The sequence below is a fragment of the Vulpes vulpes genome, chromosome 13, assembly GCF_048418805.1.
Source record: "Vulpes vulpes isolate BD-2025 chromosome 13, VulVul3, whole genome shotgun sequence".
NCBI classification, from domain to species: Eukaryota; Metazoa; Chordata; class Mammalia; order Carnivora; family Canidae; genus Vulpes; species Vulpes vulpes.
Genome location: NC_132792.1, coordinates 35,707,697 through 35,723,425, shown reverse-complemented (window position 1 = coordinate 35,723,425; position 15,729 = coordinate 35,707,697). Strand labels below are relative to the sequence as shown.

The 15,729-nt window shown below is 32.9% G+C and overlaps 1 protein-coding gene across 24 annotated transcripts in view; it reads left to right on the top strand.

Annotated features, from left to right (window-relative positions):
• Positions 1–15,729, top strand: part of VPS13B (vacuolar protein sorting 13 homolog B) — a 727,825-nt gene that overhangs the window by 357,079 nt on the left and 355,017 nt on the right. The gene's annotated exons all lie outside the window — the stretch shown is intronic.

The window sequence follows — 15,729 nt, the reverse complement described above, 5'->3', positions numbered from 1 at the left end:
GGCAAGCCCTTTAAGAACAGATCTTTATTTCCCAATGTACTGTGATTCACCTGGTCTTAATCTTTATTGATTTTAAAAACTAGACAATTTAGACCTTGTCTTTACTGTTCCTGTCCCCTTTCCATCTAAAAGGTCAAGATTACTACTGTGGGACACAATCCCTTAACTTTTCCATGGGGTGTTCTGTTTTTGTAGGATCCCTCCCACTTGTGCCTCATTTGGGGTGGTTTATGGGACAAGGCTGTGTCTGCCTCTTACATCTTTCTACATGTTTTCCTTTGTCTTTTGTGAGAAGGTGCTGCTCATCTAGTTCTCAGGTCCTTTTTAGAGGAAAACAATGCCATATATAGTTTTAAGTTGTGTCCATGGAAAAAGATGAGTTCAGGATCTTCCTATGTGCCATCTTGAACTCATGAAGAATTGGTATAACAAATCTACAGTGTTTTTTATGTTATTTGAGAAAGAAGAGAGAGGGTGGTAATTAGATGTATATATGCCTTGATGTTTTTAGTTTTCAAGGAACAGAAATCAAGTCAGGATAATTTAAACAAAAAAGGTACTTAATGACTCATTTGCCTTGATGTTTTTAGTTTTCAAGGGACAGAAATCAAGCCAGGATAATTTAAACAAAAAAGGTACTTAATGACTCATCCTTTAGTCTATTATAGAAAGTGACTGAGTTTTAGTTAAAATTTTGAGGTTAATCTCACCATTTGACTCCAGTGGTTATGAACACCATGTTTTCAATTAAAACTTTATTTTTATTTTCTTGTCCTCACAACACCTGTTAAATTTTTTCTTGCTCTTTGGTTTTGCTTGGTTATCATTGTGAATTCTAGATCTCAATTAAAACTAAATTAAATTTATGATGGAATGGGCAGCCTGGGTGGCTCAGTGATTTGTCGCCTGCCTTTGGCCAAGGACATGACGATCCTGGAGACCCAGGATCGAGTCCCACATCAGGGTCCCTGCATGGAGCCTGCTTCTCCCTCTGCCTGTGTCTCTGCCTCTCTCTGTGTGTCTCATTAATAAATAAATAAAAATCGTTTAAAAAAATATGAAATGAACAACAAAGAACAGTTTCCTATGTAACCAAGGTTTGTGCTTAAGAGCTTTTATTTTGATGGAAATATTTTAATATGTTGCAGTGTTTGTGTATATATGTTGTGAAACATAACCACCCTATGATTTAGAAAGGAAATTCAAACCCAGTACTTCCATAGAGAAAAATAGGCCACTCTCCCCATTGCTAGCTACTGCCCAGCCCCAGCCTCAGTATCCTTTTCTGTGTTCTTTGAACAAGTTTATCTCTATCCTATTGCAGGGCATTAGCAGATGCTACATATATGACTACTTCCTTCTTCATCTCTTCTCTCGCATTCTTTTTTCAGGCTTCCATGTACTTCACTTGCCAGGTCCTTCTGTTCTGTGCTCTTACTGCTTTTGACTCACCACTCTTAATAGTCCTATCCCAATTTTAATTATTTTCATTCAGACCTGATTTCCCTACTATGATGGAAAGGACAAGAAGCATATCTATCTCATTCACCGTGTTATTCCTATCATCTAGCATAATGACTGGCACAAAACAGGGCTAATTATAGAGTATGCTATTCAGCAAATAGTTTTTGGTTACTCTAAGGAGAAAAAAAAAACTTTGAAAGTGAAAAGGTCAACATTTGACTTGTCTTCAAGTTCATAAATAATTGAAAAAATTCTTCATCATTATGACTTAAAAAGTGAAAAAATTTACAAATGATCAATAGGTTGAACAAGAAAGGTTCTCATAGATTTCAGGTTTATTCTGTACTGAATTTGGACTTCTAAAGTTCAAAATAAGGAACTGTTTGTTGAAATGTGTCATCTGATTTCAATTGCCATGGAAGGGCATTAGATTAGAGATGATCTCTAACATAGTCAGATCCAATCTGTGGAGGGTGTTTGGGTCAAAATCAACATCTTGAGTTTCATTAGCAAGTATTTGCAGTGAGGCTTGCAGATGTAATTTGCTACATCCAGCTCACACCTCTGAGCAGATGGGTTTCTACAGTATGCCTAGCAGAGGCTTGTTTTTTCTTCTTTGAAAGAGTTGCCTGCAACTTTAATAAAGTATTTTGACAGAAATGGAATATTGAGATCATTTATAAATTAAAACTTTGCTATTATTGGATTTAGTGAATTTTCATAGAAACTGATGTTAAAATTCTTGAACGTCTATGAAAAACAGAAAGGCTATTTTGCCATGTAATTTTTTTCATCATACTGGTTTATATTTATTATTCCACTTTTAATTTTTCATATCTTACTTTGATAAGTTTAATTTCTACTTGTTCTGAATGATGGTGATGAACTATAGTTTTTTTTTCCAGTTTTACTCAGTGTCTGTGACTTTAGTCCTTAATCCATATGTAAATGAGATACCTTGAGGAAAAGAAGTGGCTCAGAAGAGTTTAAGATTTGTTCTTGATGTTGGTGCTGTTAAATAAATCCCTTAGAGATCATCGTGTATGTATTACAAATGAAGTTAAGCTGTTAAAATACTTAAGTGTAGTTAACATAATTGTTATATACATTATTACCTTTTCAATGGCTCATATCCATCCTGCTACATCATTTGTTTAACTATGGGTTCAGTGACTCTTTAAAGGCTTGAGAATGAACTTTATTTATTCCATATCAATCAGTTTTGTATTTTCCAACACCCCGGCCACACACACACACACACACACACACACACACACACACAAACTTATTTTAAAAACAAAACTAATGTGGCAGATCTAATGTGTCCTGTTTTTCCTTTAAAATAAAGTGTATAACTTATATTGACTTAAGAGGATAAAAATGTGTTTTTTAAATGATACCAAGGTAACATATTCTTATTAAAGGACTTTTAAAAATTGGGATATTAATTACATGTAGCATTGTGTAGGTTTAGCTATATAACATGTTGGTTGCTACATTTACATATTGCAGTATGATTACCATTGAGGTGTCAGCTAACACTTCTGTAGGTCACCTAATCATTGTTCCTCTTTTGTGGTGAAAACGTTTAATACCTAGTCTCTTAACTTTGAAACGTATAATATAGTATTATTGACCACAATCATTAAGTTGTGCATTAGGCCTCCAGAACTTCTCGTTGTAAGTTTGTAATTAACATCATCTCCCCCAATACTGCCTCCCACCCAGCCCTTGGCAACCACCATTCTACTCTATATTCTGTGAGTTCAGCTTATTTAGATTGCATATGCAAGTGATAACTAGTATTTGTCTTCCTCTCTCTGACTTGTGTACTTAAGTACATACTTGCATACTTAGCATAATGTCTTCATTAAAGGAACTTTTTTTTTTTTTAAAGGAACTTTTTTAAGTAAGAATATACAGATGAAAAAAAAGTCACTTTGGTTTTAATCACTATTAACAGTTTAGTTTTGTATTTCTTCCTAGTGTTTGTTTATTCTTTCTATTTTGTGTGATAATTATATACAAACAATATACTTATATAACATGCATATAAAAAATGATTATATTCACAATGTACAATTAGGATAATTCCTGACAAACTTATCAGCATTGGGGTTTTTATTTTTTTACTGTACTGTCATGCACATTTCACATGGGCTTAAAATGTTTTAAATCCATTCCCATCTAAAAGTAAGAGGATTTTGGGATCCCTGGGTGGCACAGCGGTTTAGCGCCTGCCTTTGGCCCAGGGCGCGATCCTGGAGACCCGGGATCGAATCCCACGTCGGGCTCCTGGTGCATGGAGCCTGCTTCTCCCTCTGCCTATGTCTCTGCCTCTCTCTCTCTCTCTCTTTCTCTGTGTGTGACTATCATAAATAAATTTTAAAAATTTTTAAGAAAATAAAAGAGGATTTTTAAAAATCTGCCTTAACTCTTTCTTAGTGTTTAGTAAATGTGAACTTTCTCCTTTCTGTAAACCATATTTTCTCAGGTTACAAGGAAGAAAGTCAGGTTATCAGAAGAACATCAGACACAATCTTTAGTGACCAAAGTTTGCCACACAGAGCGTTGAAGGTATATGAGGACTTAACAGTAGCTCTACTTAACCCACTGATATGTTGTGCTGGGCTGTTTTCTTTTCTACTACTGTTCTTACATCTTTAAATGCCTTTTTTTTTTAATGCCTTTTTTGAAATACAATTTACATTCATGACACTGACTCATTGTATGAGTACAGTTCAGTGATTTTTAGTGTATTTGTAAAGATAGGCAAACATCACCACAAGACATTTTTGGAACATTTCTATCACCTCAAATTTTCTTTATGTCCATTTTGCGATTAATTACCGTTTTATACTTTCCAGCCCTAAGCACCACTGATCTGATTTCTGTCTCCATAAACTTGCCATTTCTCAACATTTAATATAATGGAATCATACCAAATGTGGTCTTCTGCATCTTTCTTAGTACTTTATATACATAGATCTCAGTGTACTCAGGGTACAGTGGATTTTTTCATTTAGTATAATATTTTTAAAGTCCATTCATGATGTAGCATGGATTAGTAGTTTGTATTGCTGAGAAACATGTATTCTGTGATCATACCACACTTTATTAATTCAGCAGTTGATATTCAGTTGCATTGTTGCCAGTTTTTGACTATTATGATTAATGCTGGTATGAACATTGGGGTACTTGTTATATGGACAAATGTTATAATTTATCATGGATAGTCTTTGGAGTGGAATTACTGGATTTTTGTTTTTTGTTGAACATTTCAGGAAATTGCCAGACACTTCAGAAGTGTATACATTCTACTATTAATGTATTAGGATTTTACTTCTAACATACCTTTGCCAGCATGTGGTATTCTTGCCATTCTAGAAAGTATGGGGTACTTTACTGGGTTTCCATTTCTGTAATAACTAATGATATTGACTGTTTTTTCATATACTTACTGTATATTTGCTTAGTGAAATGTTTATTTAAATTATTTGTCGGTTTTGAGTTATCCTCTTATTTTTGAGTTATCCTCTTATTTTTGAGTTGTAAGGGTTCTTATATGTTCTAGATGCATGTCCTTTCTCAGGTATATTGTTTGCTAATATTTTCTTGTAGGTTGGGTTTTTTATTTGCATCTTCCTTTTAAATTCTGCATATGAGTGAAATCATATGATATTTGTCTTTCTGACTGACTCATGTTGCTTAGCATAATACCCTGTAGCTCTTTTCATGTCTTTGTAAATGGCAAGATTTCGCCTTTTTTATGACAGTTATAGTCCATTGTGTATGTATATCCCATCTTCATTATCCATTCATCAATTGATGGACACCTGCACTGTTTCCATAGTTTCATTTATATTTTCATAATAGTAAATTTTAAAACATAAATTTTAGAATTTGATAAAAAAATCCTTTGTTAATCTTCTTTATTAATTGTGCTTTTGGTATCTTAGTTTTAGATCTTACAATTTCATATGTGGTCCATTTTGATGTTTTGTATACGGTGTAGTAAGAGTTAAGCGCCTTAAATTCATTTTATTGTATATGAATATTTAATTTTCCCCCATACCATTTGTTCAAAACACGACAGTGTTTATGGAATTATCTTGGCATCTTTGCTGAAAAATCAATCAACCATAAATCTAAGTTGTTTTTTTTTCCTGGACTCTCAATTTCATTCCATTGTTCTATATGCTATCTTTGTGCTTGTACCCCGCAATGTTGATTACTGTGGTCTTATATTATCTCTAAAATTATGTAATATAAATCATCCAAATTTTTTTATTTGAAATTATTTTGTCTATTTTAGGTTCTTTGCATTCTTATGCAAATTTGAGCATTAGTTTATGGGTTTCTACAAAAAGTCTGTAGAGCCTTTGATAGGAATTGCATTTAATTTATAAATAAAGTATCAGTGATATTTGCCATCTTGACAATATTGAGACCTTCAATCTATGATCATAGAATATTTCTTTTATATCTTCAATTTTATTCAGCAGTAGTTTGCAGATTTCTGTGTCTCACATGCTTTGTGTTCCTTTGTTAAGTTTTAAAAATGAATTTATTTGAACTTGCTGTGAATAGAATCATATTCTTATTTTCATATAGAAGTATAATTTTGTATATTTCCCTTATATCCTGGGATTTTACCGAACCTGTTTGTTCTAGTTGTTTTTAATGTAGATTCTCTGAAAATTTCTATATATCTTTCTAATATCTGTGAACCATTTCATCTGCTTGTCCCTCTGTCTCTCTTTCTCTATCAAAATAAATAAATAAATAAATAAATAAATAAATAAATAAATAAATAAATATTTAAATTGGTCATTGCTTTTTGTTGTCTGTTTATTTTTACTTTGTTTCTCTGACCTTCTTTTACTACCTCCTCTATTTTATTTTTATTTTTATTTATTTTTAAAGATTTTATTTATTTATTCATGAGAAACACAGAGAGAGGCAGAGACACAGGCAGAGGGAGAAGCAGGCTCCATGCAGGGAGCCCGATGCGGGACTCGATCCCGGGACTCCAGGATCACGCCCTGGGCCGAAGGCAGGTGCTAAACTGCTGAGCCACCCAGGGATCCCCCCTCCTCTATTTTAAATGTGTATTTTAGTGTACTATTTTATTTTCTCCATCAGTTTTTTTACTGTGTACTTTTTCAGTGGTGACTCTAGGGATTATGTTATGCATCTGTATTTATCACACTCTAACTCATATTTTAACTTAATTTTTGTGAATTATAGAAAATTTGTTCTAACATATTTCTATTTTCTGCCTCATTCTGTTCACACAGATTGCATTTCCATGAATCCTAACCCACCAGTGGTGTTTTATTTATTGCTCTGTATATAATCAATTGCCTTTTAAAAAACTAAAGAGAAATGGGAAATAATACATTTATAGGCTTTCATATTAACCCACATGTTGGTCATATCTAGTTCTTTTCATTTTTTGCTGTGGGTTTGTTTGAATTAATACCTATGGACTTACTTAAGTATTCTTAAGTACTTCTCATATGGCACTTTGCTAGTGATGAGTTCTCTCAGCCCTTGTTTATCCTATTTGAGATTGTTTTTATTTCATCTTAATATTTGGAATATAACTTTTCTGGATATAGGGTTTTTGCCTTGACAATTTATTATTTTCTTTCTTGTATTTGAATATGATTTTTCACTACCTTCTTTTTTTCCCCACTTAGGTCCTTTTCTTTTTTTTAAGTTTTTATTTAAATTCCAGTTAGTTAACATACAGTGTAATATTAGTTTCAGGTGTAGAATTTAGTGATTCAACACACAACACTGTGCTTGGCATAGTAGTATACTCCTTAATCCCTATCACCTATTTAACACAACCTCCCCACCACCCCAACCATCAGTGTATTCTCTGTAGTTAAGAGTCTGTTACTTGCTTTGCCTCTGTATCTTACATGATCATTTGTTTTTCTTCTTAAATTCCACATGTGAAAAAAATTCCACATATGAATAAAATCATATGGTATTTGTCTTTCTCTGACATATTTCACATAGCATAATACTTTCTAGCTCTATTCTTGTTGCTAATGGCAAAATTTCATTCTTTTTGATGACTGAGTAGTATCTCATTATGTATGTATACATACATACATACATACATACATCTTCTTTATCCATTCATCAGTCCATGGACATTTGGGCTCTTTCCGTAATTTGGATATGTTGATAGTGCTGTCTTCTGAATTCCATTATTTTACATAAAAGTCAGCTTTTAATCGTGTTGGTTTTCTACTATATGTAATTTTTTTTTCTGCTTTCAGGAATTTCTCTGGTTGTTTAGTTTTCACCCATGTCTCTATGTTAAAGAGATGAATATATCAATCTAATTAATGTTAATTAATTAGATTAATGTAATTGATATTAATATTCTCTATATTGAATCTCATGTGTTAGTATTCATCCTCTTTGGGCTTGGTTGAGCTATTTGGATGTTATTGTTAACACTATTAATCAATTTTAGGATTCTTTAACCATTGTTTCTTCCAATATTTTTCTGTTCTTTTCTCTGTTCTTTCCTCTGTTCTCTCCTGTCTTGTGTTACATTTTTATCAGTATGCTTGATGTTTTTCAGGTCTCTTAAGTTTTTGTTAATTTTTCATTTTTTTTTCATGTTGGATCATTTCTATTGATATGTCCTCCATTTAAAAAAAATCTATGATTTACTTATTTGAGAGAGATAGAGACAGAGAGTGCACACACAAGTTGCGGAAGGGCTGACGGGAAGGGAGAGGAAGAGGGAAAGAATCCCAAGCAGACTTCATGCTGAGTGTGGAGCGGTACGCAGGGCTTGATCTAATGATATTGAGATCATGTTCTGAGCTGAAACAGAGTCAGTCACTTAACCTACTAATCCACCCAAGTGCCTTGATAGGTCTTCTATTAATGAGTTCATAATCTTATTTTTCCTTAGACCTCCTTGAATCTGGTATTGGGCTCTAAGTTTTTCATTTCTTCCTTTTTATAATTGAAGCATAAACAATGTTATTACACTAGTTTCAGTGATACAGTATAATGATACAGCAATTCTGTTCTTTACTCAGTACTCCTCACAAAAAAAATTGTTCTTAATCCCCTTTATCTATGTCATCTGCTCCCACCCTCCTCTCTGGCAACTACCAGTTCTCTGTATTTGAGAGTCTGTTCTGTATTTGTCTTGTTTTCTTTGTTTCCTTGTTTTGTTTCTTAAATATGAGTGAAATCATATGGCACTTTTATTTCTTTGACTTATTTCACTTATCATAATACCCTCTATGTCCATCCATTATGTCCAAATGCATGATCTCATTCTTTTTTATGGCTAATATTACAGTGTGTGTATGTACATACATGTGCATGTGGACACCACATTTTTCTTATCCATTTATATGTTGATGGACACTTAGGTTGCTTCCATGTCTTAGCTCTTATAAATAATGGTACAGTAAACATAGAGTAGCATATTCTTTTTGAGTTAGTGTTTTCTTTTCTCTGGATAAATACCCAATTGTGAACTTATTGGATCATATAGTATTTTAGTTTTTAGTTTTTTGAGGAACCTCCATAATGTTATCCACAGTGGCTGCACCAGTTTGCATTCCCACCAACAGCATATGAAGGTTCCTTTTTTGTCTACATCCTTGCCAACACCTGTTTCCTATATTTTTGACACATTTTGACAAGTATGAGATGACATCTCATCATGGCTTTGATTTGCAGTTCCCTGATGATGAGTGATGTTGAGCATCTTTTCATGTATCTTTTGGCCATCTGGATGTCATCTTTAGAGAACTGTCTATTCAGGTCTTTCACCCATTTTTAATTGAATTATTCATTTTCTGTGTGTGTCATATACATTCTTTCTGTATTTTGGATACTAACCCTTTTTTGGATATGTCATTTGCAAATATCTTCTCCCATTCTGTAGGTTGCTTTTTTTAGCTTCGTTGATTGTTTCCTTTGCTGTATAGAAGTTTTTTATTTTAATGTAGTCCGTGTAATTTACTTTGTTTTTGTTTCCCTTGCCTCTAGAGAAAGATCTAGAAAAAAGTTGCTATGCAAACGTCAGAGAAATTACTGCCTGTACTCTCTTCTAGGGTTTTTATGGTTTTAGGTCTTTAATCCATTTAAGGTTTATATTTGTGTTTGGTGTTAGAAAGTAGTCCACTTTCTTTCTTTTGCATGTAGCTGTCCAATTTCCCAGCACCATATATTGAAAATACTGTCTTCCCCATTGTATAGTCTTGCCTCTTTTATCATAGATTAATTGACCATATAGGCATGGGTTTATTTTTGGACTATTTGTGTATATTTTTGTGTGAGTACCATACTCTTTTGATAACCACAGCTTTGTAGCATGTCTTGAAATCTGGTATTGTGAAATCTGAAGCTTTGTTATTCTTTCTCAGGATTGTTTTGGCTTTTTGTATTTTCTGTAGTTCTAGTTATTTCGTTATTCTTTTTTCTAACTATGTGAAAAATACTATTGGTATTTTGATAGGGATTGAACTGAATCTGTAGATTGCTTCAGGTAATATGGACATTTTAACAATATTAATGCTTCCAATCTATGAGCGTCGAATATTTTTGTTTGTATTTTTGTTGTCTTCAGTGTCTTCAGTATTTTATAGTTTTCAGAGTACAGATCTCGCACCTCCTTGGTTGTTTATTCATAGGTGTTTTTTTGTGTGTGTGCAATTGCAAATGGTGGATTTTTTAATTTTTCACTTTCTTTGTTATTACTGTATAGAAATGCCAGCCATTTGTAGGTATTAATTTTGTATCCTGCCACTTTACTGAATTAATCTATGCTAATAGTTTTTGGGTGAAGTGTTTAGAATTTTCTATGTATATCATGTCATCTGCAAACAGTAACAGTTTAACTTCTTCTTTACCAGTATAGATGCCTCTTCTTTTGGAGTTTGGACCTTTTGTGTTTTCATTTGTATTCATCTCCATGCATTTTTTAATTCCTTCTTTGTTTCATTGACCAATTGGTTGTTTAATATCATGTTGTTTCATCTCCATGTGTTTGTGTTTTTTGCAGTTTTGTTTTCATTAAGTTTATTTCTAGTTTCATATCATTATAAGAAAAGATGTGTGGTATGATTTGAGTCTTTTATTAAAAGCATTTTGAAAGGAATGTTTATTTTGATAATCGTGATGTTTACATATATTAACAAAACAGGGCCGATCTATACAAAGAGCTTTCACAAAATGCACATGGAAATGTGCAGGCCCTTTGCAGTAAAGATGCAGTTTGGGATGAAAAGGGCCATCCACAAATGGGCTTTGGTCAAGTGCTGTCTTCTCAAAACTGTTACTGAAGACTGTGCATCTGTCTCCTGCTTCCCCTTCTCGTTTCAGTCTTCTTACATTTATTGATGTTTTATGGCCTGGTATGTGATTTTGGAGAAAGTTTCATGTGCAGTTGAAAAGAATGTGTTCTGTTGTTTTTGGATGAAATGCTCTGTATATATCTGTTATGTCCATGTGGTCCAGTGTGTCATTCAAACATATTGTTTCTTTAATGATTTTCTTCTGGATTATCTGTCCATTGATGAAAGTGGAGTGTTAATGTACCCATCAGTTTCTCTCCTTATGTCTGTTAATATTTGCTATATTCATTTAGGTGCTCCAGTGTTGGGTCAGTATATAGTTAAAATTGTTATATCCTCTTATTGGTTTGATATCTTTATCATTATGTAATGCCTTTATTGTCTCTTATTACACTCTTTGTTTTAAAGTCTTTTGTCGGGCAGCGCTGGTGGCTCAGCGGTTTAGCGCCGCCTTCAGCCCAGGGCCTGATGCTGGAGACCCAGGATCGAGTCCCATGGCCTGATCCTGGAGACCCAGGATCAAGTCCCACGTCGGGCTCCCTGCATGGAGTCTGCTTCTCCCTCTGACTGTGTCTCTGCCTCTCTCTCTCTCTCTCTCTCTCTCTGTGTCTCTCATTAATAAATAAAATCTTTAAAAAAAAAAAAAGGTCTTTTGTCTGCTATTTCGGCTTTTTCCTTCTTACATTAACATGGTGAATGTTTTTCCATTCCTTCACTTTTAGTCTATATGTGTCTTAGGTCTGAGGTGTGTCTCTTGTTGACAGCATATAGGTCTCTTGTTGACAGCATATAGATAAGTATTGTTTTTTATCCATTTTGTCACACTATGTCTTTTGTTTGAAGCATTTAGGCCATTTACATTTCAAGTAATTATTGGTAGGTATGTACTTACTGCCATTTAAAAAAATTGTTTTCTGGTTGTTTTGTAGTTCTTTGTTTCTTTTTCCTCTCTTCCTTTGTGAATGATGAGTATCTATTGTGTTATCTTTGGCTTTCTTTCTCTTCATTCTTTTGTGTAGCTCTCATAGGTTTTAAGTTTGTTGTTACCATGAATTTCTTATATAACATCCTAAGTAAATAGTAGTCTATATTAATTTGATTGTCATTTAAGTTCAGACATGTTCTACCTGACAAGATCATCATTCATATTTGAAGGGGAAATAAAGAGATTCTAAGAGAAACAAGAGATAAAGGAGTTTATCATCACTAAACCAGCCTTAAAAGAAATTTTAAAGAGTCTTCTTTAGGTGGAAAAGAAATGGCCATAATTAGACACTAGAAAATTATTAATAAGAAGATGTAAACATGACAACATATACATATGATGAGGAGAAGGGAGTACAAAGGGAATAGAAGGGGAAAAAGAAAAAAAGTTTATTTTTTTACGACTTTATTTATTTATTCATGAGAGACACAGAGAGAGGCAGAGACATAGGCAGAGGGAGAAGCAGACTCCCTTTGGGGAGCCTGATGTGGGACTCGATTCCAGGACCCTGGGATCACAACCTGAGCCACAGGCAGATGCTCAACCACTGAGCCACCCAGGCACCCCTGTTTTGTTTTTCTTAGAATGTGCATGTTTTAATATCTTGACTGTTTTAAATAATGCTGTAGTAAATAGAGAGGCTTATATATCTTTTCAAATTAGTGTTTTTTGTTTCTTTGGGTAAATAACTAGTAGTAGAATTATCATAAGTGAACTCTATTTTTAATTTTCTTTAGGAATCTCCATACTGTTTTTTGTAGTGGCAACACCAGTTTGCATTCCCCTAAACATTGTACAAGGGTTCCCTTTTCTCCACATCCTCACCACCCGTGAACTATTTCTTGTCTTTTAGATACTGGCCTTTCTTACTGGTGTGAAGTGATATCTATTTCTGCTTCTGATTTGCATTTCCCTGATGATTAGTGATATTGAGCATTTTTTTCACGTTTCTGTTGGTCATTTGTATGTCTTCTTTGGAATACTATCTGTTCAGGTCTTCTGCTCGTTGTTGTTGTTGTTGTTTTAGATTTTATTTATTTATTCATGAGAGACCCAGAGAGAGAGAGAGGCAGAGACACAGAGGGAGAAGCAGGCTCCACGCAGGAAGCCCGATGTGGGACTTGATCCTAGAACTCCAGGATCACACCCTGAGCCAAAGGCAGACACTTAACTGCTGAACCACCCAGTCATCCCATCTCTGCTTGTTTTTAATTGTCAATTATTTGGTTTTTTTAGTGTTGAGTTAATATAATAAAGTTCCAAATCTAGAATTTCACTTGCAGGGCAAATAAATCTGTGGGTTACTCATTTTCATTTACCTCTTTTCTAGGCATTTTGGCTTCTCTCTTCCAGAAAATTGGTTATATTCATGTTATTTTTAATGCCTCATTCCTTGAAAGTACCTATTACTAAATTTAACATGACTTAGAATTAACCCTTTACCTTAACTGTCTTAAATCAATTAAGTGCTAAGTGGTTTGGGAAAACAATGTTAGCGGTTTGGGCTTGTTTATATTTGCAGAATATAGTGTATCTGTCTCCAAAGTATTAATCTCACAGTAGATAGTAAAATATTTCTGTTATACCAATTCATATTTGAAGTAAGAAGGTGCCTGAGTCATACTGGACTGTGGGACATAATGGAAAAAATAAGGAAGAGAAAATACTTTTTTTGTTTACTTCTGAAGACAGTTAACAATTAAGGTTAAGAAAGCAAAAAAAAGAAAGTGAGAGTATCTCCAATATTATATTGTGTATATAATATATATATTGTTTTCTTTGTTTTCTAAAACAAGTTTTTTACCGTCTCCTTCTAAGTATTGTGCAAAGTCAGCAACATGTCATACAATGTAAGGAAATCCACATTGTATACTTTTAAAAATTTCTCTCAGTTGTCAATTAATATTACCTGACGAACTCCAGTGCCCTCTTCCTCATTTTTGACACATGAAGCCCACAATCTTACTGAGTTTCCTTTATATATTTATTTTTCCCCATAGCTCAGTCATATTCATGCTCTTTCAAATTTTTAAATCTGAATCAAATCAGTGTATGTCATTTTCATGATCATTATTTTATTGGTATCATTTTCTCTGTCAAGAGAGTTTTCACAAATTCACACAGAAATGATATTGTAAGTTTTGTTTTTCATTTTTTTCTTGTTCTTTAGATTCTTTGAAAATTTCAAAATTCTGCCAGAAATAGTTTTATCTGAAATAAAACATGTTACAGCATTAGAACTTTAGAATTAAAATAAAATACTGGTCTCATGGTTCATGGTTCTGGCCTGCTATGGATGCCTAAACATATTTTGGGGAGTCCCTAGAACATTATATTCCTAGTGCTATAAATAGATAAGGTATTTTTATTTTGTGTGAACATGTATGTAAAAGGAATACATATGCAGCTAATGATTTGCTATGTTTTGATCATTTTTTTTCACAATGATTAATTGTGGGAATTTTTGTCATTATAAGTTAAGATCTCAGCTTCTATGTAGAGTGTGCTTTTTTAAAAGACAATCTGCAGACTAAATAAATGGATATAATGTATTGCTTTAAAAGATTCTGTTTAAGTCTTAGAATATGATAAAATGAATTATACTTTATTGGTCTCATTCCAAAGGAGAAGCAGGGACACATTGGAGATAGTACTAATATCAGGATTTTATTCTTCATTTAACAAATTTAAATTTGGTGCTCTTCATCCAACATACCCACCTTTTAGCATTTCTTGGATTACGTCAAATTTGAAAAATTATATGTAGCTCGAGTTTTAAATATATAACCTGAAATCATTCCAGAATATTTTAAGACAAATTTGGCAGAGTTTATTTTGTAAAATAGCATGGAACTTTGTGTAGTTTTTAAAATAATTTTAGAATTAGTTACAGATGATTTAATGTTTGTCATTCTTTCTTGAGGGCAAATATTTTAAATCTTAAGACAGGCAGAGTACCACAGTGCTGACCACATAATATTATGCAATTTTCATTGTTTCCAGTCAAGAAATTATGGCCTACTATATAGCTAGATATATTCTAGTATTTTGGTCTCAATTTCCAAGATTCTAATTTTAATCTTATGAACTATATTTGGTCCATACATTTTGAGTATTCAAACTTGTAAGAGTCTACCTTGTAGCATCTACTTAATATCACCATTCATAGTTCAAATGATTGCTTATATTCCGTGTGTGTGTGTGTGTACTATGATGCAGCTTGTAATTTACTTTGTATTTTTACTGTCATTGGAAAATAACCTGAATGTAAAAGTACAGTGTGATACTTGCTTCTAACTGTATAGGCATATCCAACACAGTGGAGGAAAAAAAAGACTTGAAGGTAATATTAGTTAATAGTTATTATTGGGAGTGGCAGGATTTTGACATTTTTGATTTTTCTTCTTGTATAATGTTTACTAGTTTGTTTAGGACTGGTTCTGATTTTTCTTTATATACTTTCTAATTTATTTCCAGTGAGGCACTAGTACTTTTCTAATTAGAAAATAAGTATTTTCAATTTGCTTAAAAATAATTTAGCTACTTAAAAAGATGTCTGCAATAGATATACTTACAAGTTCTAGTAGAATTGCAAAGTCAAACTGTCATAAGAACCTATTTTGCATTAGTTGGCATCTCAAGAACAAATGTTAATAAGTATTTCAATACTGAGTATATTTTTAAAAATCATTTCACATGCAACTGATGAATTATTGAAACTACTTCTGAAACTAATGATGCACTATATGTTGGCTAATTGAACTTAAATTTAAAATGATTTCACAAAGTACTTTATCTATAGCTGCATTAAAAATGGTTTTACCTCATACTTTATATTAATTAATTAGTACTTGATACATAAATAAAAAAGTATAAAAGACAACTGTATTTTTATAGGACTATTTCACTACTCTCTTTGTTCTTATT